General features: G+C 41.5%; 1 long non-coding RNA gene across 1 annotated transcript; it reads left to right on the forward strand.

The window, feature by feature from the left end:
• Positions 1-4570: 4570 nt before the first annotated feature.
• LOC308312751 lies at positions 4571-22780 on the forward strand. Its single transcript, XR_013963805.1, has 4 exons — positions 4571-4640; positions 17515-17586; positions 19127-19180; positions 22692-22780. It is a non-coding gene; the product is annotated as an uncharacterized lncRNA (long non-coding RNA).
• Positions 22781-24237: the final 1457 nt, after the last annotated feature.

Below are 24237 nucleotides of genomic sequence, written 5' to 3' on the forward strand. Positions count from 1 at the left end.
CCCTGAATGTCTACTTTTAGGAGGAAAACAAATACACATTGATTGCGAACGCAGTGATTGCGAACGCAATGAGCACTTACTATGAGACCTAGCAGATCATAATAATAATAATAATATATACGATTTATATAGCGCTTTTCTAGGTACCCAAAGTCGCTTTACAGAAAGAGAACAGACATATTTATTAGAAAACTATTTAAAAAGGTTTAAAAGGTTAAAAACTAGAAATCAAAATCAAAAGAGGGACAAACAAGAAGGGGTGTGTCAGTGTGTGTGGGGGGGGGGGGGGGGTTATGTAGGGAAAGCCAGTTTGAAAAGGTGGGTTTTGAGTGTGCTTTTGAACATTTCGAGGGTGGGGGCAGCTCTGATATGAGTTGGGAGTGAGTTCCAGAGAGAAGGGGCAGCCACTGCAAAGGCCCGGTCTCCCCATGTCCGTTTGTTTGATTTGTGGGGTTCCAGTTGGTTGGCAGTGCTTGACCTGAGGGAGCGGGAGGGGACATGGCGGTTGATGAGTTCAGAGAGGTAGAGGGGGGCCTGGTTGTTGAGGGTTTTGTAGGTGATGGTGAGTATTTTAAATTCAATCCTGGACTTGACTGGGAGCCAGTGGAGTTCACGGAGGATGGGTGTGATGTGGTCCCTGGATCTGGTTCTGGTGAGCAGGCGGGCGGCGGAATTTTGGACATATTGAAGTTTTTTGAGGACCTTGGTGGTGACGCCATACAGGAGGCTATTGCAGTAGTCGAGTCTGGATGTAATGAAGGAATGAATGAGTGTTTCAGCGGCAGTGTGGGATAACATGGGACGAAGGCGGGCAATGTTACGGAGGTGGAAAAAGGCGGTTTTGGTGATCTGGTTGACATGGGGCTGGAAGGAGAGGGTGGGGTCAAGGATGACACCAAGGTTGCGGACTCGGGTGGAGGGGTTGACAGTGGAGCCATCAATGGTGAGGGAGAAGTCATGGGAGGAGCGGGTGAGGGAGTCGGGGCCAATGATGAGGATTTCGGATTTATTGCAGTTGAGTTTGAGAAAGTTTGTTTGCATCCATGTTTTTATGTCAGTCAGGCAGGAGGTCAGGGTGGAGTGTGTGATGGCGGTGATGGTTTTGGCGGGGAGATATAGTTGAGTGTCGTCGGCATAACAGTGGAAGCGGAGACCATGAGTGCGGAGTATCTGACCAAGGGGGAGCATGTACAGGATGAAGAGGAGGGGACCGAGTACTGAACCCTGGGGGACGCCGTGGGTGACAGGTGATGTGAGTGATTGGCAGTTGTTAATGGAAATAAAATGCTGTCTGTCAGTGAGATATGATTGAAACCAGGAGAGGGCAGTGTCAGTGATTCCAAGGGTGGATTTGAGGCGTGAGATGAGTATGGAGTGGTGAATGGTGTCGAAGGCGGCACTGAGGTCAAGGAGGATGAGGATGTTGAGTGAACCGGTGTCAGCAGATAGCAGGAGGTTACTTGGTGACTCTGAGGAGGGCAGTTTCAGTGCTGTGTTTGGTGCGGAAGCCAGATTGAAATTGTTCATAGAGATGGTTTGTTTCCAGGTATGCAGTGATTTGGTTTGCGACGACTCGTTCCAGAATTTTTGACAGAAATGGGAGGTTTGAGATGGGCCGGTAGTTATTGGGGGAGTCAGGGTCGAGGCTGGTTTTTTTTAGGATTGGTGTAATGGAGGCAAGTTTTAGGGAAGGGGGAACAGAACCAGAGGAAAGGGAGGAGTTTATTATTTTAGTGATGAGTGGTGAGAGACTGGGAAGACAGTCCTTGAGGAGGTACGTGGGGAGGGGGTCCAGGGAGCAGGTTGAGGATTTCATGCGTGCAATGACAGTTGACAGCTCAGATGGTGAGATGTCAGTGAATGAGGAGAAGGAGTGTGGAGTGGGTATGGTAGGCTCAGGTTCAGGTCCGGGGGGGAGGGTGGCCAGCTGGCTGTGAATTTTCTCATGAAAGAAGGTTAGGAAGTTATTGCATTTTTCAGTGGTGAAGGAGTGGGAAATGGTGTCCATGGGTTTGAGTAGTTTGTTTATGGTGGAGAAAAGTACTCTGGGGTTGCCACTACCTGACTGAATGAGTCCAGAGTAGTGTGAGGTGCGGGTGGAGTTGATGGTGTCCTTGTAGAGCTGCATGTGCTGTTTATGCATGTCGGAGTGAACGGTGAGCCCAGTCCTCTTGGATAGCCTTTCCAGCTGTCGGCCCTTGGACTTGAGGCTGCTGAGTTCATCCGTGAACCAGGGAGCAGTGTGGGTAAATGAAACAGAACGGGTTTGTACGTGTCTGTGTGTCTGTCTGTCTGTCTGTGTGTGTGTCTGTCTGTCTGTCTGTCCCACTTTTGTGCCCATATATGGAGCTGAGTGATTACGTCACCATGACTCAGCCATAACGATATAAGGAGTCCCCAAAGCAGCTCCAAATATGGAGTGTGTTGCATCATCAGCTCCATATATGGGCACAAAAGGGGCCAGGTCCACATATACAGTAACAGTGGGACAGACACACAGACAGACAGACAGACAGACAGACAGACAGACATGATCTGCAGGGTCTCAGCTGCGTTCGCTTCCCGCGTTTGCGCGTCTTACTGGTCCCATGTAGTTTGTCCTGCTATGCAGTTGTACAGCCAGGTCCATGCTAACACTGTAATACTAATACTGTAATAATAATAAAAATCACACCCCTGTGAAGTGAGCAGTGCAATGTTGTGAAGTGAGCAGTGCAACATTGCACTGCTCACTTCACTGGGGTGTGATTTTTATTATTATTACAGTATTAGTATTTTTCTTATGAAAGCAGAGAGTATTCTGTTTCATACGGTATATAGTATGTACATGTCGCTATAGGCCTTATTTTGTGAATATTTAGTTGTTAGGTCCATGCCTCTCTAAAGTTCTCTGGTGGGCGCAAGCTGCATTCAATAGCCAATTAGTGACAAACTGTACATGGGATCAATGTGTATTTGTTTTCCTCCTCAAAGTAGACATTCAGGGCTTTCATTCGGTATATGGTTTGTATAGGATATTATTTGTGCTCAATTTTATATCGGTCTTTTGAACTAAAAAAACGGAACTGAAATGTCTGTCAACTTCAAGCCTCCATATCTCTGTTGTTTTTTTTCACGAGCAGCGTGCAGGCAAAAGCAGGTGTTAGAAAAAGGTCAATATCTCCAGAATGGAAGATGGTAGAATCATAATTTTAAGTTAGGCTTTCTTTTGATTTATGCGGTGTGATTCTCGCTATAAGAGGCCCCTCGCTGTGGGACCCCAAAAAAGTTCAAAAATCCCATGTTAATCGCTTAGCACCAGAAATCCTTGGTCCACTAGAAACTGTAGCACACTAAGTGTTAAAGGTTAGGTTATTAAAGCTGAATGGGTGTGCAGTATACTTCATATTAGGTTATTAAAGGTTAGGTTATTAAAGCTGAATGGGTGTGCAGTATACTTCATATTAGGTTATTGCAGATGGCCTTTCAGAGGACAGTGTTACTTGGGGAAATGAGGAGACAGGATGTTCTACAAGCTAAACAAGTTTTGGGTTTGTTTGTAAACATAGCTTAAATAGTTGTGGTGTCAATTACGGTGTCGGCACTGTACTGTTGATGAGAAACTATGCAATGGAAACATACCTGAGATTCAAAACAGATGATTAAGTACATGATGAGTGATTCATGAAGGCCATGCGAGGATTTAAAGGAATGCAGTGTCACAATAGTAGTTTGATTGGAGTGCTCAACCTTGAACCTTGATACGAACAAGGTTCACTGGAGTTCACTGTGTTGTTGTGGAGCATTTGCTATAACAAAGTAAATAGACTAGACCCCAGTGGTGTCATTGCTGTAACAAAGTAGATAGACTAGAGCCCAGTGGTGTCATTGCTGTAACTTGGTATCTGCAATGTGTTCTGTTGCTGCAGGGTGAACTATGGGTAGCATTATTATAGTATAATTGATGCCCCCCCCCCCCCCCCTCTCTGTTTTGGAATGAGAGTCAAATGTAGGGTCAAAGAGTCAAATGTACGGTCAAATGTAATGGTACTGAATATTTCACAAGAATATAACACAAGAGTCAAATGTAATGTAGTTTATTTATTTATTTATTTAGAGAGAGAGAGAGAGAGAGAGAGAGAGAGAGAGAGAGAGAGAGATATTTAGGCGTGTAGTGAGAGAGATAGAATGTAAAACACGTTGTTTCAAAGTCTTTATTGTTTTTACCAGATGTTAGTGTGCTTGTGTGTGTGTGTGTGTGTGTGTGTGTGTGGGGGGGGGGTTTATTGTCACGTCACTATGGAGCAGACAGCAGCATGCTGCCGCGCTGCTGAAGCAAGTCCAGTCTGGGTGAAATTCACATCGGAACATTTATATAACGTCGCGTGAGCCCGGCCCACGGCCCGTTGGTCAGAGACGTCGGGTCCCGAAGAGAATATTACAGGTCTACCCCGGTAGAGACCTGCAATATGGTGGATATTTATGACATGTATAGATATGGTGATATTTATGACATGTATAGATATGGTGATATTTATGAAATGAGTGAGTGAGTTTGTTTGACATGATTTTGTTTTTTATTTATTTTCCAGAAAAGGACAACAAACGTAATTCCAGTAAGAATGAGGTGGGAGCACCAGGAGGAGGTTCTGTGAATGAAGGTGAGAACGTCAATGTTTTAATTATTATTTGATGGAAACTTTGACAGGAAAAGACTCGCTCACCGTATAGAAAAAGAAGTAAAACTCCTTAGACTGAGACTTAGAAAAATATATTTTCTTTTATTTTATCATGCTGTGCTCATGGTGCTCTGTGCTCATGGTGCAATTAAAAAGCAAACGTTTCGGTCCTCAGACCTTTGTCAGTGCTATGGTTTTTCACAGACAAAGAACTTACTCTTAAACAACTCCAAAACAATACAGCTCAGGTGCTGAGAATTACTAATTGGTGACATCACCTGATTGTGGGCGTGGACATTACAGAAAGGATAATTATACAAAATCACAGTTATATAGGAAACAAGAATATTGCATACTGTACATCACATGTTGACAGACTTATATAATCACTTTTTGAATATAACTTTTTACTTTATAGGTAGCACTGGAGGGAGAGATCTTCATTCAAGCCACCTGGATTGACAGACTTTAAATAAAAAATCCATCTAGATTCAGTTTGGAGGAGTTTAGTGTCTAAATCACCCCCTCTTCTAGATTTCTTAATTTGATTAACTGTGTAAGACAGATCTGCTATGGAGTGACCGGCTTCCATAAAGTGTCTGGCGACAGGAGATTTGTTGATGTCCTTGCGTCTGATGGCACTCATGTGTTCTATGATGCGTGTGCGGACTGCCCTAGATGTTTTGCCTACGTACTGAAGATTACATTTACATGTGATCATGTAGACTACATTAGAGGAACTACAATTTACAAATTGTCTGATAGTGTATTGTTTGTTAGTAACTGCACTAGTAAATGTGTTTGTTTTCTTGGAGTTTTTACAGGCCACGCAATGTAGACAAGGGTAGAAGCCGGTGACTCCATCCAACCGCCCCGTGTGTTGCTGGGGGGGTATGTAGCAGTCTGCTTTCACCATATAGTCTCTGATGCTTTGAGATCTATAATGAGAGAAAAGAGGAGGGTCAGTAAACACTTTAGCACCTTCAGGGTCAGCTGACAAAACATGCCAGTGTTTCTCTATGATGCTACGTATATCATTGCTCAAAGGATTATAAGTATAGTGATGCAGGCACATGAATGTTTCTTTTTGGTCTTTGCAAAGACCAAAAGCAAACTAACAAACAATACACTATCAGACAATTTGTAAATTGTAGTTCCTCTAATGTAGTCTACATGATCACATGTAAATGTAATCTTCAGTACGTAGGCAAAACATCTAGGGCAGTCCGCACACGCATCATAGAACACATGAGTGCCATCAGACGCAAGGACATCAAATCTCCTGTCGCCAGACACTTCATAGCAGATCTTCATAGCAGATCTGTCCATAGCAGATCTGTCTTACACAGTTATTGATCAAATTAAGAAATCTAGAAGAGGGGGTGATTTAGACACTGAACTCCTCCAAACTGAATCTAGATGGATTTTTTATTTAAAGTCTGTCAATCCAGGTGGCTTGAATGAAGATCTCTCCCTCCAGTGCTACCTATAAAGTAAAAAGTTATATTCAAAAAGTGATTATATAAGTCTGTCAACATGTGATGTACAGTATGCAATATTCTTGTTTCCTATATAACTGTGATTTTGTATAATTATCCTTTCTGTAATGTCCACGCCCACAATCAGGTGATGTCACCAATTAGTAATTCTCGGCACCTGAGCTGTATTGTTTTGGAGTTGTTTAAGAGTAAGTTCTTTGTCTGTGAAAAACCATAGCACTGACGAAGGTCTGAGGACCGAAACGTTTGCTTTTTAATTGCACCATGAGCACAGAGCACCATGAGCACAGCATGATACAATAAAATAAAATATATTTTTCTAAGTCTCAGTCTAAGGAGTTTTACTTATTTTTCTATACGGTGAGCGAGTCTTTTCCTGTCAAAGTTTCCCTTATGTTTTTGAGACAACCTCTACCATAGTCAAGTTTGAAGAGAAAAAGGACGAAGAAAAGGTGCAACAGTTTTCTCAGTGCTTCAATTATTATTTGATAACATTTGCTATGCATCCCATGTTTAAAACGTATTTATGAACACACTTATAAGACATTATAATCTTCTCATAAACATGAATAATTTTATTTATAGGCACTGATAAATAATCATTATACTTTATAAGCTTAATCATAACACATAAACTTTATTATAATTACTTATAATATCAAGTATTTTAATACTATACTATGGCCTAATTCAGCCCAAGGAGTGTGTTTGTGCAAAAATAATGCTTGAAATCAGAATCATGAAAACCCCGTAATTTGACATATCACATGCTACTTAAAGCATAATAAAATGTAGAACATTTTGCCTTATAATGGTTGTATGGTACCCCAACTTTCAGCAGCTGTCAAACATTCCAAAGGGGGGTTGAATAGAAAACAATGTGGGATATTTTAGTAGACACCTTTACAAACACATTGGTGACTATAGATATTTTAGTAGACACCTTTACAAACACATTGGTGACTATAGCTATGTTAGTAGACACCTTTACAAACACATTGGTGACTATAGATATGTTAGTAGACACCTTTACAAACACATTGGTGACTATAGATATTTTAGTAGACACCTTTACAAACACATTGGTGACTATAGATATTTTAGTAGACACCTTTACAAACACATTGGTGACTATAGATATGTTAGTAGACACCTTTACAAACACATTGGTGACTATAGATATGTTAGTAGACACCTTTACACACATTGGTGACTATATATATGTTAGTAGACACCTTTACACACATTGGTGACTATATATATGTTAGTAGACACCTTTACACACATTGGTGACTATAGATATGTTAGTAGACACCTTTACAAACACATCGGTGACTATAGATATGTTAGTAGACACCTTTACAAACACATTGGTGACTATAGATATGTTAGTAGACACCTTTACAAACACATTGGTGACTATAGATATGTTAGTAGACACCTTTACAAACACATTGATGACTATAGATATGTTAGTAGACACCTTTACAAACACATTGGTGACTATAGATATGTTAGTATGTTAGTAGACACCTTTACACACACATTGGTGACTATAGATATGTTAGTAGACACCTTTACAAACACATTTGTGACTATAGATATGTTAGTAGACACCTTTACAAACACATTGGTGACTACAGATATGTTAGTAGACACCTTTACAAACACATTGGTGACTATAGCTATGTTAGTAGACACCTTTACAAACACATTGGTGACTATAGATATGTTAGTAGACACCTTTACAAACACATTAGTGAAGAAAATTCTTGGTAAGAAATGTATTCCCAGAATATTCTATAATAAGGAGAATTCTATGCTAGATAGCTTTCTTACCTTTATTTGTAGTTGTTACGTCCCCACCAAAGAGGTCCAGGTGTCATGGGGCTATGGGGTGTTCGCTCAAAATCATTATATTTTTGTATATATCCTCTCTTCATAAATAATAACCCAAGCGGCACACTTTACTATTTATTTCGATGGAAATGAGCGAATTAGCACAATACCCCATAGCCCCTTTCCATTCCCATTCAATTCAATGCAATTCATTGAGGGCTTATGATAGGGGAAATAGCCAATAAGGAGGTTTCGCACAAAAAAACACCTGGACCTCTTTGGTGGGGACGTAACAACTACGAAGAAAGGTAAGAAAGGTAAGAAAGCCTAGCATGGAATTCTCCTTTAATATCCCCTGACTATTATAACTTATTAGAAAACACTCTTATAGACTTTATATATGCTCTATAATATATTGAGCATACATGCATGCATGAAGTGAGTGGCAAATCGAGTGGCAAAGTGAGTTTAATAATAATAATAATAATAATGAATTTTATTTATAATGCACTTTTCATTCACAGGGAATCTCAGAGTGCTACAAGGTTTAAAAACATATGATATCATAAAAGGTTAAAAACAGGTTTAACAAAAAACAGTGCAAAAACAGTTCAGCATAAAAAGGCCTTCCGGAACAAGAAGGTTTTCAGGCCTTTTTTAAAGCATTCCACAGTCTGTGGCACTCTCAGGTCTATGGGGAGGCCATTCCACAAACGTGGTGCTGCTGAGCAAAAGGCCCGGTCCCCCATGGTGCGCAGCTTGGTATCGGGAACATGGAGCAGGAGCTTGTTTGCGGATCTGAGGGTGCGGGTGGAGGATGTTTTTGGAGGGGTGATTAGTTCCTGTAGGTATGGAGGGGCATGTCCGTTTAAGCAGTTGAAAGTGATCAGCAGAACCTTGTAGTGGATCCTGGCTGTAACGGGGAGCCAGTGCAATGTGAAGAGGATGGGTGTGATATGGTCATGCTTGCGGACTTTCATCAGGACCCTGGCAGCGCTGTTCTGAATGTATTGCAGCTTCTGTATATGTTTGCCAGGAATCCCGATGAAGAGGGCGTTGCAGTAGTCCAGTCTAGAGGAGATAAAGGCATGGGAGAGCTTCTCTGCATCTGACTGGGTTAGAAGGGGGCGGAGTTTGGAGATGTTTTTGAGATGGTAGAATGCGGTTCTGCATAGAAGTTTTATGTGGTCACTGAATGTCAGGTGAGGGTCAAACCTGACACCCAGGTTTGTGACTGAGGAGGAGAAGGGGATAACCTGGCCGTCGAAGGTCGAAGGTTTAACATTGTTTGACGCAGATATAGGACCTTTATGTGTGGATGTATGGGCTGTCAAACAGATAGGACCTTTATGTGTGGATGTAAGGGCTGTCAATCAGATAGGACCTTTATGTGTGGAACGTATGGGCTGTCAATCAGATAGGACCTTTATGTGTGGATGTATGGGCTGTCAATCAGATAGGACCTTTATGTTTGGATGTATGGGCTGTCAATCAGACAGCTTACAGATAGATGTTTTTAAATGAAACTATTTAGTATTTATCATTTACTGAATGTTATGCTCTTGTGTTTTCAGCCCTCCTTGCTAAACTGACAACCAGGCTGGCTGCAAGTGAAGAAGCAAACAAACAGCATGAAGGTTTATAACTTATAAATAACATTGTTTTAATTCAGGGGAGACACTACACAGCTGCATCTCAAAACATTCCAATATTCATTCAGGGGAGATGGAGAGAGACACTACACAGCTGCATCTCAAAACATTACAATATTCATTCAGGGGAGATGGAGAGAGGGACACTACACAGCTGCATCTCAAAACATTACAATATTAATGTTGTTAAATGTATTAAATGTATTATTTTCTTCCATAATATAATTCAAAAAGTGAAACATTCACATATTATAGATTAATTGTGCATAAAGTGACATATTGAAACCTTTGTTTTGATTTAATCTTGATGATTCTGGCATACCAGGTCATGACAATCAAAACATCCTATCTCAAAATATTAGAATATGTTATGAGAAAAAAACGTTTAAAATACAGAAATGTCGACCATCTGAAAAGTACATTTATGTATGCTAATTTTAAACAAATTATTTCATCAATGGGGCGTGGCATGGAGGTGATCAGCCTGTGGTGAGGTGTTATGGAAGCCCATGTTTGCTTTCATAACAGCTTTAAACTCATTTGTATTGTTGAATATAGTGTCTCACTCCTTCCTCTTGACAATACAATATAAACTAGAACCGCGACTCTGCGCGCAAGTACTTTCGACCGCTACAAACCGCTATAAACTGTCAAATCTCAGTTTCTGCCTCTGAGTACATGGTGTGTATATGTATGACTAGCTCTCAGTGATGACGTAAGAGAAATGGTCATCTGTGTAATCTGTCCCAGCAGACCAGGCACAGATTTACAAATTACAAATTTCAAATTACAACTACATATAGAGTATGTACTTGTAATTTGATTAGCAGTATACTGTGGTTACTTGGTGCCAAAAAGTGACAGCCGTCTTTTTCAACCGTTTCTATGTGTATGCAAATCTGTGCCTGGTTTGCTGGGACCAGATTACACATTACGTCATCGTTGAGAGCTGGGACCAGAGTACATGGTGTGTATATGTATGACTATAGCTCTCAGTGATGACGTAAGAGAAATGGTCATCTGTGTAATTTGTCCCAGCAGACCAGGCACAGATTTACATATTACAAATTTCAAATAACAGTCCTGTTTGGTTTAGTTAGTTATATACTTACACTACAACGACGTTAAGCTTAATGGTTAACTTTTTGACATTTGCGTTACTTTTATACACTCCAGAAACATAATGTTGTATTACTTACGTCATCAGAAATGGTCATCTGTGTAATCTGGTCCCAGCAGACCAGGCACAGATTTACAAATTACAAATCACATTACAACTATACAGAGTATGTAGTTGTAATTTGATTAGCAGTATACTGTGGTTACTCGGTTCCAAAAAGTGACAGCCAAGTTTTTTTCAACCGTTTTTATGTATATGCAAGTCTGTGCCTGGTTTGCTGGGACCAGATACCACATTACGTCATCGTTGAGAGCTGGGACCAGAGTACATGGTGTGTATATGTATGACTAGTTCTCAGTGATGACGTAAGAGAAATGGTCATCTGTTAGTGGTGTCAAAAAATATCGATATGAATCGATAATCGATTTTAACATTAACAATGCGACTACATCGATGCACGTGTGTCTGGATCGGTCAAAATAGCGTCTGCATCGGACGTTGGTTCGATCCTAAAGCTGCGAATCGATATAATTCAACTAACTGCTGGAAAAACGCAGATACGAGTCACGACACAGCATTATTATTGCACATCTGTGCTTTGCCTTTCATCCACGCTTCTATAGCCTTTTACATTTAATTTCCCATCCACGGGCACAAGCAACGTGATATCAACAGCTTCCACCCGATCTGGATGGTCGTGTTGTTTCTGACGAGGGTAGCATATAGTTAGCATGGGAGCTAACATTAGTTTAACTCTGGTCCATATCGTTAGAATAACCTTAATAACTCTATGGTCCATTCGTTCCCCAACCCTCACAGTCGATGCTGCGTTTACACGGGCAGACACAAAGACGAATGGGAATATCATTTGGAGCAGGCCGAGCAGCTACTGTACACGTCTGTTTGCATCTACAGTATGACTGTATCGTTGCGTCTGGTTTCACTGTCCACAGCAGGCAGACCTGTCAAAACAATGCACTTCCCAAAGCTCAGAGATATGCCACCACCTATAAATTCAAACCCAGAATGTCTTTCCCCAGCTATCTCATTCCACTTTCATTTATTTTATTCCATAGTCTTAGTTTTTCTCTTATAAAGTTGTTTTTATTAGTTTTCTAATGTTCCCCTTGAAAAGCGTCTAAGTACTCAGAGAAGCATTATATAAACTAGAATTTCGGCCCCCTTCGGGGGCCTCATCCCAGTGTCGTTGCAGCGCAATATGGGAAGAAGGAAATTGCGGGAGTTGACAGACTCCACTTCATTTTTCAGCTGTGTTTTTAAACTCAGTAGTGTGCCCTGCACACTCGCAATTGCAGCTGGAGGGCGACGCGACACACACACACACGCCCACACACACACACACACACACACACACACACACACACACAGAGCGATGTGTGGATAAATCACTGAGATTTGGGAAATGTGTTCTGAATGGGCCTGAATATATGTGTGTAGGCTGCAACAATGATTTCATAAAGTGTAGTTTAGTTTTGAACAGGCAACTAATGTAGTGATAGATTAATTGAATGGGCCTGAATAGATAGATAGATAGATTTCTTTATTTTTGTGTCATGCACCAAAGGCGCCCAGCCCACATGGGCTTACAGGACACACCATATCATTGCATTCAATATTGCATTGTGTACAATAAACAGATATGTTTTGTTGATATTCCCTTTTTGTTTTTTACACAAACAAAACATTCTGTCTTATTTCCCACGCCCTGCATAAAAAGTCTGCCAAAGCAAAAGTACCTTTCCTAAAACATAATTCCAGTTTTTCATAGTCCTCCAAGCAGAAAAAGTCTGCACAGATGGTTGTCATTCTACAAAATAATACATGTGTTAATGCTTCATGTAATGGGCAGTAAAACAAAAGATGATAGATTGAACAGGCAACTAATGTAGTGATTGATTAATTCGGGGGGCTCATCCTAGTTACGTTGCAGCGCAATATGGGAAGAAGGAAATTGCGGGAGTTGACAGACTCCACTTCATGTTTCAGCTGTGTTTTTAAACTCAGTAGTGTGCCCTGCACACAGCGCACACTCGCAATTGCAGCTGGAGGGCGACGCGACACACACACACACACACACACACACACACACACACACACACACACACAGAGCGATGTGTGGATAAATCACTGAGATTTGGGAAATGCGCACGCAAGCACAGAATGCACGGCGTTACAGGATTATATAGGTCACCAGTTTTGGTGTGACACACACGGCTTCCACATTTAGCTTCATACTGGGTGAAAGTGTCCTTCCAAAAATTATTTTTTCGCTCTAAATTCTTATTCACAATGACATGGAGTTGAGGTGTTTGTGTTTTTAGGGTAATTGTTGCATAAGCGCTATTTCGCACTGGAGTCCCGTGAGCCGGGCCATCTCACTCCCCTCCCCTGTGTCTGAAGCAGCTAGCATGGAAGCTATATGGAACCTTTCCCTCCGAGTGCACACAACCATGCCGTTATCCACGCGTCCATCCGATAGCTTTGAATGTAAATGTCCCATCCACTGAGCAAAAGCGATAAAAGCGCCTTATTCATTCATTCGATTCATTTGGGTGTGGGGCTGTGCAGTGCTGTGGGCTTTGTGACGCCTGACGGAGCTGCTGCTGCTGTTCGACTTCGAGTCGCTGTCTATGGAGCAGTATAGAGTAGGCGTGGCGCAGCATTAGAAGGGCGCAGCAAATACGACATTGAGGGGTAGAAACCATCCCGGTCGCGTGGTTCATGTAACGTGTGTGTCACTGTGAAAGACTGGCCCCATGAAGTGAACGTAGTTGGCGTAGTAGACGCCAACATGACGATTTTGACGTAGGCTGTTGAGGTTGAGCAAGAATAGCGTGTTTCAGAAAAGTAATATTTAAACAGTAAATAAAACATTTTTGGCGAATGCAATGTAGTCTATATGTTTTGTGGGAGTGTGCAGGTTTTATTTTGCATAGAGAGATGCGTGGTGGAAGTGTGGTTTGGTCGGAGCACGAATGAACGGCCATGTGCTCATGTACCCCCTGTCTATTAGGGTAGCAGGATAATAATATTATCACTATTATTATTACTACTTTTTTAATTGCCTATTCATTCATTGATTCACTCATATCCAAATCCATTTGAAAAAAAAGCTCACTGATCAGGTCAAATAGGCCTATTGATATGCGATTAAAATGTGATTAATTTAGATTAATTAATCACAAATCCTCCAATTTATTAGATGTTTTTTTTTAAGTCCCAACCCTATTCTTTATAGATCTAGCTTCAAATAAAAAATCTAAAAAAGGTTAAATGTGTCAGATCGCACCGTATCGTATCGAATCGCCTCAAATTCCACAAAATCGAAATCGCATCGAATTCCACCGAATCGAATCGAATTCGAATCGTTCTGTGTATAAATGTATCGTCTCTGAATCGCATCGTAGCCCATGCATATCGATACGTATCGAATCGTCTTGTAAAGGACAGATGCACACCCCTATCATCTGTGTAATCTGGTCCCACCAGATACCACATTACGTCATCGTTGAGAGCTGGGACCAGAGTACATGGTGTGTATATGTATGACTAGCTCTCAGTGATGACGTAAGAGATATGGTCATCTGTGTAGTCTGGTCCCAGCAGACCAGGCACAGATTTACAAATTACAAATCACATTACAACTACATACAGAGTATGTAGTTGTAATTTGATTAGCAGTATACTGTGGTTACTTGGTTCCAAAAAGTGACAGCCAAGTTTTTTTCAACCGTTTTTATGTATGCAAGTCTGTGCCTGGTTTGCTGGGACCAGATACCACATTACGTCATCGTTGAGAGCTGGGACCAGAGTACATGGTGTGTATATGTGACAGGTGCCAGCAAAAAGTGCCTCAACTCGATTTTTACAGATTACATATTATTACAGATTATTAAAGTACAGAATGTAAGCTTTCATATGATGTATCATTCATTATGTATCATAAAATGATTGGGGCCTTTCACCCAAAGCTGAGAAAAGTCCCTTTCAATATTCACAACATTTTTAACACCTTAGAGCTGGATAGAAGTGGGTGTGACAATGGGAGGGACAATAGGTACTTAACTCCACCCACAATGACCACCTTAGAACGTTTTAGCTGTCAACAGTGCAATATAGAAACACTGACTGTATATAAACACTGATGTTTAAACAAACAATGCAATTTGTAAGGTGCCCCAATAAACCCTTTTGAAAGTACTAAGTATTAAATACTAAGTATAAGTATTCAAGTATTAAATACTAATTTAAGTGTTCAATTTCACTTATACACTACCTGGTTGTAAATAGCTGCAGTAGGCTACACCATTTTATGCAGGTCTACGATTTCTATTTAGTGTACATTTAGTGGATGTGGCTTACATCCGGTCTAAAGCCCACCCACTGTATGCGCTGATTTCCATACACAATCCGTATCCTCCCCTCACCGGATGTTGAATTAACAGTACTAACGGCCATATATTTGACGATCTTTTACACAAAACGACATTTCCTTTTCACTTGATACCGTTTCGTAGAGACGGCCTACACAAACGATCTATATACAAAATGAAAGCCCGAATTTCGTAGTTTATATAGTATTTTGAATTTTTTTAAATGAGCAAAAAATGAGAGAGTTATGATTTAAAGAAAAGACGAGTTATTTTGGCTCTTTGCGGCTGGAGGAAAAGAACAAGAATAAGCAGCAACACTCTTCCATGGATGAAGCAATATAGCACTAACGGGCAACGTTTCACATGTATCATTAGTTTTATACATTTTAGGAGTGAAAACATGTGTTTAGATGCTTATGACAACATCTCAGCAGTTAAGTCAATGTCCCTCTGTTAACACACGACACACAGACAGCTAGCTAACTAGGCTAGCTAGCTTTTAGCCTGTTGTTGTGTGATGGTGGAAGTCTATTCTCCAGGCTGGGAAGCGTATTTGAGCGTGTAGCTACGTGGTTTTGTTTATTTTCCTGTAAAGTATAACCCAAAAGCTCCTCCATACTATAGCCATGTAGAATAATTCTGTGTTTATAAACACACAAGCACGCTAATGGGCGGTAACCAGAGCGTGAAACCTCAGAACAAAGAGATCTCAGAACCAATCGAAAACAACATGCAAATCTCAGAACTGCGCTTCTCCGGCCCCAAAACATTGTTAAAAAACAAGCCTACTTTGACATATAAATGTATACGTTTAATTTGCCCAAATGAACAATCTGTTGGAATAAAAACCTTCTTCAACATTCAAACTGTCTTAATATGAAAAAAAAAGAAAATCACATAAAAAAAAAAACGGTTTTATTTTGACCATTTAGACCATTTAATTCTGGCGAGTTGAGGCACTTTCAGCTGGCACCTGTCACAATTATGTATGTGATGACGTAATGTGGTTGAAAAAAAAACTGGCTGTCACTTTGAAGAGACCAAGCGAAATTATTACTTGCGCGCTCTGCTTGCGCAAGTAATTAATAATAATAATAATAAAACTTTATTTGTATAGCACCTTTCATGACATGAAATGCAGCTCAAAGTGCTTTACAGAGAAATGGAGGATAAAAGAAAAGCAAGGCAACAACATTAAAAACAAGCAGTAATGCAATACAGTAAGGTCATGAATAACAAAAATAAAAAATAAAAGATCAATTAAAAGCAATGTTGTAGAAGTGGGTCTTGAGCTGAGCTTTAAAAATGTCTACAGAGGCTGCCTGACGAAGGTACAGTGGGAGCTTGTTCCATGCCGACGGCCCGTAAAAGCAAAAAGCTGCTTCCCCGTATTTTTTAGTTGCCTTTTTTTTTGGCAAAGCGAGCAGGCCAGCAGTGGAAGACCTTAGGGGGCGGTTTGGGACATATTTAGGCAGGCAGTCATGTAGGTAGGAAGGTGCGAGACCATTGAGAGCTTTATAGACAAGTAAAATAATTTTAAAATCAACCCTAAAAACAACCGGAAGCCAGTGCAGTGATGCCAAAACTGGAGTAATATGTTCTCTCATCTTAGTTCTAGTTAAAACTCTGGCTGCTGCATTTTGGACAAGTTGTAGTTAGCTGTGGTTCCGGTCAGGCCAGTTGGCTGGTCAGTTAAGCACAGTATTACCATGGTCAGTACACCAGTTCATAGTAGTTTTGGCTCTGTGGGCAGGTGCCAAATCAACCAACACAATGCACATAACATGTTGTATCACTGTCAGTGAACCAACACCATGCACATAACGTGTATCACTGTCAGTTTACCAACACAATGCACATAACCACCTGGACCTCTTTGGTGGGGACGTGATGAAAGGTAAGAAGGGTAAGAAAGCCTTCTAGCATGGAATTCTCCTTTAATATCCCCTGATTATTTTAACTTATTAGAAAACACTCTTATAGAGCGTACATGCATGCATAAAGTGAGTGTCAAATCGAGTGGCAAAGTGAGTTTAGATATAGGACCTTTCTGTTTGGATGTAAGGGCTGTCAATCAGATATAGGACCTTTCTGTGTGGATGTAAGGGGTGTCAATCAGAGATATAGGACCTTTCTGTGTGGATGTATGGGCTGTCAATCAGATATGACCTTTCTGTGTGGATGTAAACTAAAGGCTATCAAGGCCAGAAAGTAGTATTTTGCCACTCAGTAGGAATTGCAGCATAACTTCCGGGTACGATGATGATGTCACACGCTTACAGATAGATGTGTTTTTAAATGAAACTTTTTAGTATATATGATTGACTGAATGTTATGCTCTTGTGTTTTCAGCCCTCCTTGCTAAACTGACAGCCATGGAAACCAGGCTGGCTGCAAGTGAAGAAGCAAACCAACAGCATGAAGGTTTATAATGGAGAGGGACACTACACAGCTGCATCTCAAAACATTACAATATTCATTCAGGGGAGATGGAGAGGGACACTACACAGCTCAAAACATCTCAAAACATTACAATATTAATTTTGTTAAATGTATTAAATGTAAAGTGAAACTTTCATATATTATATATTCATTGTGCATAAAGTGACATATTGAAACCTTTGTTTTGATGTAATCTTGATGATTCTGGCATACAGGTCATGACAATCAAAACATCCTATCTCAAAATATTAGAATATGTTATGAGAAAAAAACGTTTAAAATACAGAAATGTCGACCATCTGAAAAGTACATTTATTTATGCACTCAATACGTGGTCTGAGCTACTTTTAAACACATTATTTCATAAATGGGGCGTGGCATGGAGGTGATCAGCCTGTGGTACTGTTGAGGTGTTATGGAAGCCCATGTTTGCTTTCATAACAGCTTTAAACTAATTTGTATTGTTGAATATAGTGTCACACCTTCCTCTTGACAATACAATATAAATTATCTGTGGTTCAGGTCAGGCCAGTTGGCTGGTCAGTTAAGCACAGTATTACCATGGTCAGTACACCAGTTCATAGTAGTTTTGGCTCTGTGGGCAGGTGCCAAATCGACCAACACCATGCACATTTCTGTATGTGATTAATAAAACAAAATTAACTGCTAGAAGGTCCTAAATTCACTTAATTAAGCAGTCACCGTCTCTGTGACATGATGTTCTTTCTAATTTTAGAGATCGACTACTATGCAATCAAATAAATCTGTATACAAGATCATTTCAGAGAGGGAGGGAAACTACTAAATTAATTGTTAACTACATTAAAAAAAATTGCAGGGGCGAGTTGGTAAAGGGGCGAGCAGTCTCGTATTCGCTCATAGCATGTCTATGGTGGATTTATATGAAACAAAAGTCAATGGAGGGTATTGCAACTCTGGACAATCTAGAGTTGCAAATTGCGGCTAGGGACACTATACAGCTGCATCTCAAAACATTCGAATATTCATTTTATTAAATGTATTAATTATCTTCCATAATATAATTCAAAAAGTGAAACTTTCATATATTCTAGATGAATTGTGCATAAAGTGAAATATTTAAAACTTTGTTTTGTTTTAATCTTGATCATTCTGGCATACAGCTCGTGAAAATCAAAAAATACTACAACTCAAAATATTATTTTGAGTTTTCCAGATTTGCTTTGATAGCAGTTTTAAACTAATTAGTATTGTTGAATATAGTGTCTCACGCCTTCCTCTTGACAATACAACCTAGATTATCTGTGGGGTTCAGGTCAGGCTGGTCAGTTAAGCACAGTAATACCATGGTCAGTACACCAATTACTAGTATAGTGTATATTACATCTGATTAAATTAGTGATGGTGTGACAAAAGTTGGGTTTAGTGTTCTTCTAGGGTTAATAAACACTCAACTTATTGCTGCGTTTTTAAATGAAACTATTTAGTATTTATGATTGACTGAATGTTAATGTCCTGTTTGTTCTGTTTGTTCTGTTTTCAGCTAAACGGACAGCCATGGAAGCCCGGCTGGCTGCAAGTGAAGAAGTGAATGAAGGTTTATAACTTCACATTGTTCTACTGAATATTGACCAGACACAATAGGCCATATTCAGACCGCAGCCATCTTGCCAGCAACGTGATACTAGGTGACACTTCCCATGGACAGCTCTTTCATCCAAACAGAAAAGTCCTCTCTAATTATATTAAACAATGTCAAAATCACCAACATCACAGCTGTAGGGACAGCTTGAATTATCGTCTTTCAATCTGTAAAGTTTTTGTTTAATACAAATCCACCGTAGACATGTTATGAGTCAATAAATTCCTTGCAGATGATTATTTTCTAGTATCAGAGTATGGAAGCGCTCGTTATCAGTAAAGGAACCTCCTGCTGCCTGCTGCACTATGTGCACATTCAAAACAGGTGGTACGCATGGGCTGTTGAGTGATACTCAACGAGCGCTTCCAAACTCCAACACTTGCAAGGAATTTATTGACAGGAAGTAGCCCGTAAGGGGCACAGTTGGTAGTGCTGTCGCCTCACAGCTAGAAGGTCCTGGGTTCGATTCCCGCTGGGGACGCTGTGGGCACTGGCGGCGTGTTCCCTCCTCCGCGTCATCAGTGCCCATACCCGAGGCGGGGGTTGGCGATAGGGCCTTTCTGTGTGGAGTTTGCATGTTCTCCCCGTGTCCCCTAGGGTAGATACCCTCACAAAAACATGCCGTAATCCTGGTCTCTAAAACTACCTCCCCCTGGCCAGCCGGGGCGCCTGATGGAGGGGAAAGGAACTGGTTGGAATAACGTGTCCCTTCCACGCGCTACGTCCGGCCGGGGAAATTCCCCTCTGTCAGGTGAAAAGAAGCAGCTTGGACTCCTCATGCATAGAAGGAGGCATGAGGTCAGTCCGCTGCCCCCCCAGGTTGGCAGAGGAAGTGTAGCGCCCAGGATTACATTAGATAATTGGCACTGGGTGAAAAGAAAACTGGGTTACAAAATCGTGGGATAAAATAAAATAAAAAAAAATGTCTACGGTGGATTTTTTATGAAAGAAAACAACACTTTACAGATTGAAAGAGGATAATTCAAAGCTTTCCCTACAGCTGCAATGTTGGTGATTTTGACGTTGTTTAATATAATTAGAGAGGACTTTTCTGTTTGGATGAAAGAGCTGTCTATGGGAAGTTTCACCTAGGTATCACGTTGCTGGCAAGATGGCTGCGGTCTGAATATGGCCAATAGCCACTATAGTTCCACACTCGCTCCAGAGGGCCACTAGAGTTCCACACTCGCTCCAGAGGGCCACTATAGTTCCACACTCACTCCAGAGGGCCACTATAGTTCCACACTCGCTCCAGAGGGCCACTAGAGTTCCACACTCGCTTCCAGAGGGCCACTATAGTTCCACACTCGCTCCAGAGGGCCACTATAGTTCCACACTCGCTCCAGACGGGCACTATAGTTTCACACTCACTAGTCCAGAGGGCCACTATAGTTCCACACTCATTCCAGAGAGCCACTATATTTCCACACTCGCTCCAGAGGGCCACTATAATGATGAGTGAGAACTTTCTCAAGCTAAATGAGGATAAGACAGAAGTTTTATAATAGGTTCTAGTGACATCGGAACAACCCTAGCATTAATATTACATCCATATAATGATATTAGACTGGATATTGTATGTGATTTAAGAACAAAACATGAAGAAAAACATGTGGAAGTTTCTCCAGGAGGATTGGGACGGTCGCGCCTGGAAAGCAGCGGATTAAAGAAAGGGAAGGAGAAATAGCCTTTATTATGGAGTCCCCTACAATCAGAAGTGTAGGGGGGGGCGCGGTGGATAGAGCATTGTTATCGGTGGGCTGATTCACTTGATTTAAAGGACTGTGCTGGACAGCAGCAGGAGGGGAGGGGGTCCGATGAGGTGGCGCTGTGGATGGAGCATTGTTAACGGGAGGGAGCAGCTGTGGCAGGGGACGTGGTGCCAGTATGAGTTCCATCAGCGGCGGCGGTTTCAGGAGTGTGGGGGGGTGCTTGGCCATTTGCTCGCGGGGAGAGTAACCTCCCGCCCGACGTTGCACAGCCGCCTTGAGGAGGTGACGGCGGTCGCTTTTCGGGCCATTGGAGAGTGGGGGAAATTCACTCATATTAAGTGCAGAAAAAGAGTTGCTTATGGTGATTGGAGGGGCCTGGGCTGTGAGAGGATGGGGAGGGGGGCCTCGGGAGACCTTTTTCCAGCGTACTGGAGTGGAGCTGGCCTGGAATGGAATGGAACCGGGAGCGGGGAGTGTTTTGTCAAGATCTGACCTGAATGGTGGGCGAGTATCCTTGGGCCTGGCACCGCCGCCGTTGCAGCGGGCTAGGACAGCCGGGAGGGTTGCATCCAGCGGCTCCAGCCTTTCCTTGGCGGCGGCAGCAGCAGGACCGGCAGTGATCTCGTCTAGACAGAAGCTGTCGATAAGCGTTTCGTCGGCTCTTATCTGGTGGAGTCTGGACACTCTTGATTTTAACTGGGAGACCTCTTGGGACAGCTGTAGGCAGCGTTCGCAGTCGGGCGATGAGGTAGGTGAAACCATGATGATGATGATGATGATGATGATGTTGGCTGAGGGTTAGAAAGCAGCTATGGCCAGTAACATAGAAAACGATAACCGACTAATTGTTTGGGGATAGTGTAACAAGAAGGACAGCAGTTTGGAAAGGCACTTACACGCGGGGGCCACGAATGTGGCCCGTTGCGGAGAGTAGACTCGTAGTATTTGCACCCAGGATCGATGATTCGGTGCTCCTCCCTTGGCAGATGCTAGCTGTCAAACTAGCCACTGGGCTAGCACCGGCAACCAGCTGTTTAGGCTAGCGTCCGACTAGCGTCAGTGAACTAGTGGCAGCAATCCGTGTGGGTTAAAGTCGACAGAAAACATCGAGTGTGCAAAAACATGACGTTGTTGCGGTCGGTCAAAAAAATTGACGTGATCCTAGCAACGGTGACAGGCTGTCAGGGTTAGCCGAGGTTAGCGGTCGGCTGCTAGCTGTCAAACCAGTGGTAAGCTGGCGGCAGTGGTTAGAGTAGGATACTCGACAGAAGTTTCTAAAATATAATCAATATCACTGATCGTTAATATCTGATGATGATATTAAAATAGAGATAAAGACTGACCAAATACCAGTAGCTGGATGGGATCGGGCATTTAGAAGTAATTAAAAATAATCCATTTCTGAGGAGCTGCTGTGGCGTGCTGCTGCTCAGTCAGCCCGATGGCTTCGGGTTGCCAGGAAAAAGCTCTAGGGACGCTCTAGGGACCCCTTCTAGGGACCCCCTCTGGAGACCCCCTCTAGGGACCCCTTCTGGAGACCCCCTCTAGGGACCCCCTCTAGGGACCCCCTCTGGAGAACCCCGGAAATGCTTTGGCCATGTCTCTCGACCCCCCGCCCCCGTGACTGAAATACTTCACCAGGAAAAACTAATTATAGAAATAAAGTCATTGGGTGTACTATAATCACTAGTGGTGTTTTAATCAAACTGCATTCATTAATGAGAGATTTAATGTTGATATTGTGATTATTTCAGCCAACCTTGCTCAGCTGTCCAGCGTAGAAATGAGGATGAATCACAGCGAGAGTCGAGTGGAGCAACTGGCCGATAACAATGAAGGTAAATAACTTCACATGTTTCACTGTTGTTGAAAAGGGTCTCTGATTATTTACATTCACTGGTTTTTCTTACAATTTAGACATTTAGCAGATGCTCTTAATCCAGAGCGATTTTCAGTCAGCAAGAACAAAACATGGCAATACATAATATACATAAAACATAGTATGAATCATAATGTACTTAAAACATAGTCATTATGAATCATAATATACATAAAACATAGTCATTATGAATCATAATATACATAAAACATAGTCATTATGAATCATACGTAAGCTAAGAGCCTAACAGTGGAATATCTATATAATGAACATATGCATATATAGAGGGTATGCGCGTGACATCAAACCAGGGAACGCCTACTGAGTGCCAAAAAACTACTTTCTAGCCTCGACATCCAAACAGAAAAGTCCAATATGATTGCATTAAACAACGCTAAACAACATTACACTCACTTTGCCACTCCATTTGCCATTCACGTTATGCATGCTATACCCTCTAGGATATGTCTACATAAAATGCTATCTCAGTTGGTAATCTAAGATCTATATAATCTAAGATCTATTTATATATATAATTGAAGTAGGTAATATGAGTTTGTTGCTTCCACCAACTTTCAACCTCATCTGAGTTTGTTGCTTCCATCAATGTGGAGTTTTATAATAGGTTCTAGTGACATCGGAACAACCCTAGCATTAATATTACATCCATATAATGATATTAGACTGGATATTGTATGTGATTTAAGACAGGGGTTCTCAACGGTTTTGGCTAGAGACCCCCTCTAGGGACCCCTTCTGGAGACCCCCTCTAGGGACCCCTCTGGAGACCCCCTCTAGGGACCCCTTCTGGAGACCCCCTCTAGGGACCCCCTCTGGAGACCCCCTCTAGGGACCCCTTCTGGAGACCCCCTCTAGGGACCCCCTCTGGAGAACCCCGGAAATGCTTTGGCCATGTCTCTCGACCCCCCGCCCCCGTGACTGAAATACTTCACCAGGAAAAACTAATTATAGAAATAAAGTCATTGGGTGTACTATAATCACTAGTGGTGTTTTAATCAAACTGCATTCATTAATGAGAGATTTAATGTTGATATTGTGATTATTTTAGCCAACCTTGCTCAGCTGTCCAGCGTAGAAATGAGGATGAATCACAGCGAGAGTCGAGTGGAGCAACTGGCCGATAACAATGAAGGTAAATAACTTCACATGTTTCACTGTAGTTGAAAAGGGTCTCTGATTATTTACATTCACTGGTTTTTCTTACAATTTTGACATTTAGCAGATGCTCTTAATCCAGAGCGATTTTCAGTCAGCAAGAACAAAACATGGCAATACATAATATACATAAAACATAGTATGAATCATAATGTACTTAAAACATAGTCATTATGAATCATAATATACATAAAACATAGTAATTATTAATCATAATATACATAAAACATAGTCATTATGAATCA

The sequence above is a fragment of the Protomyctophum bolini genome, assembly GCF_963924005.1.
Source record: "Protomyctophum bolini genome assembly, chromosome: 3".
NCBI lineage: Eukaryota > Metazoa > Chordata > Actinopteri > Myctophiformes > Myctophidae > Protomyctophum > Protomyctophum bolini.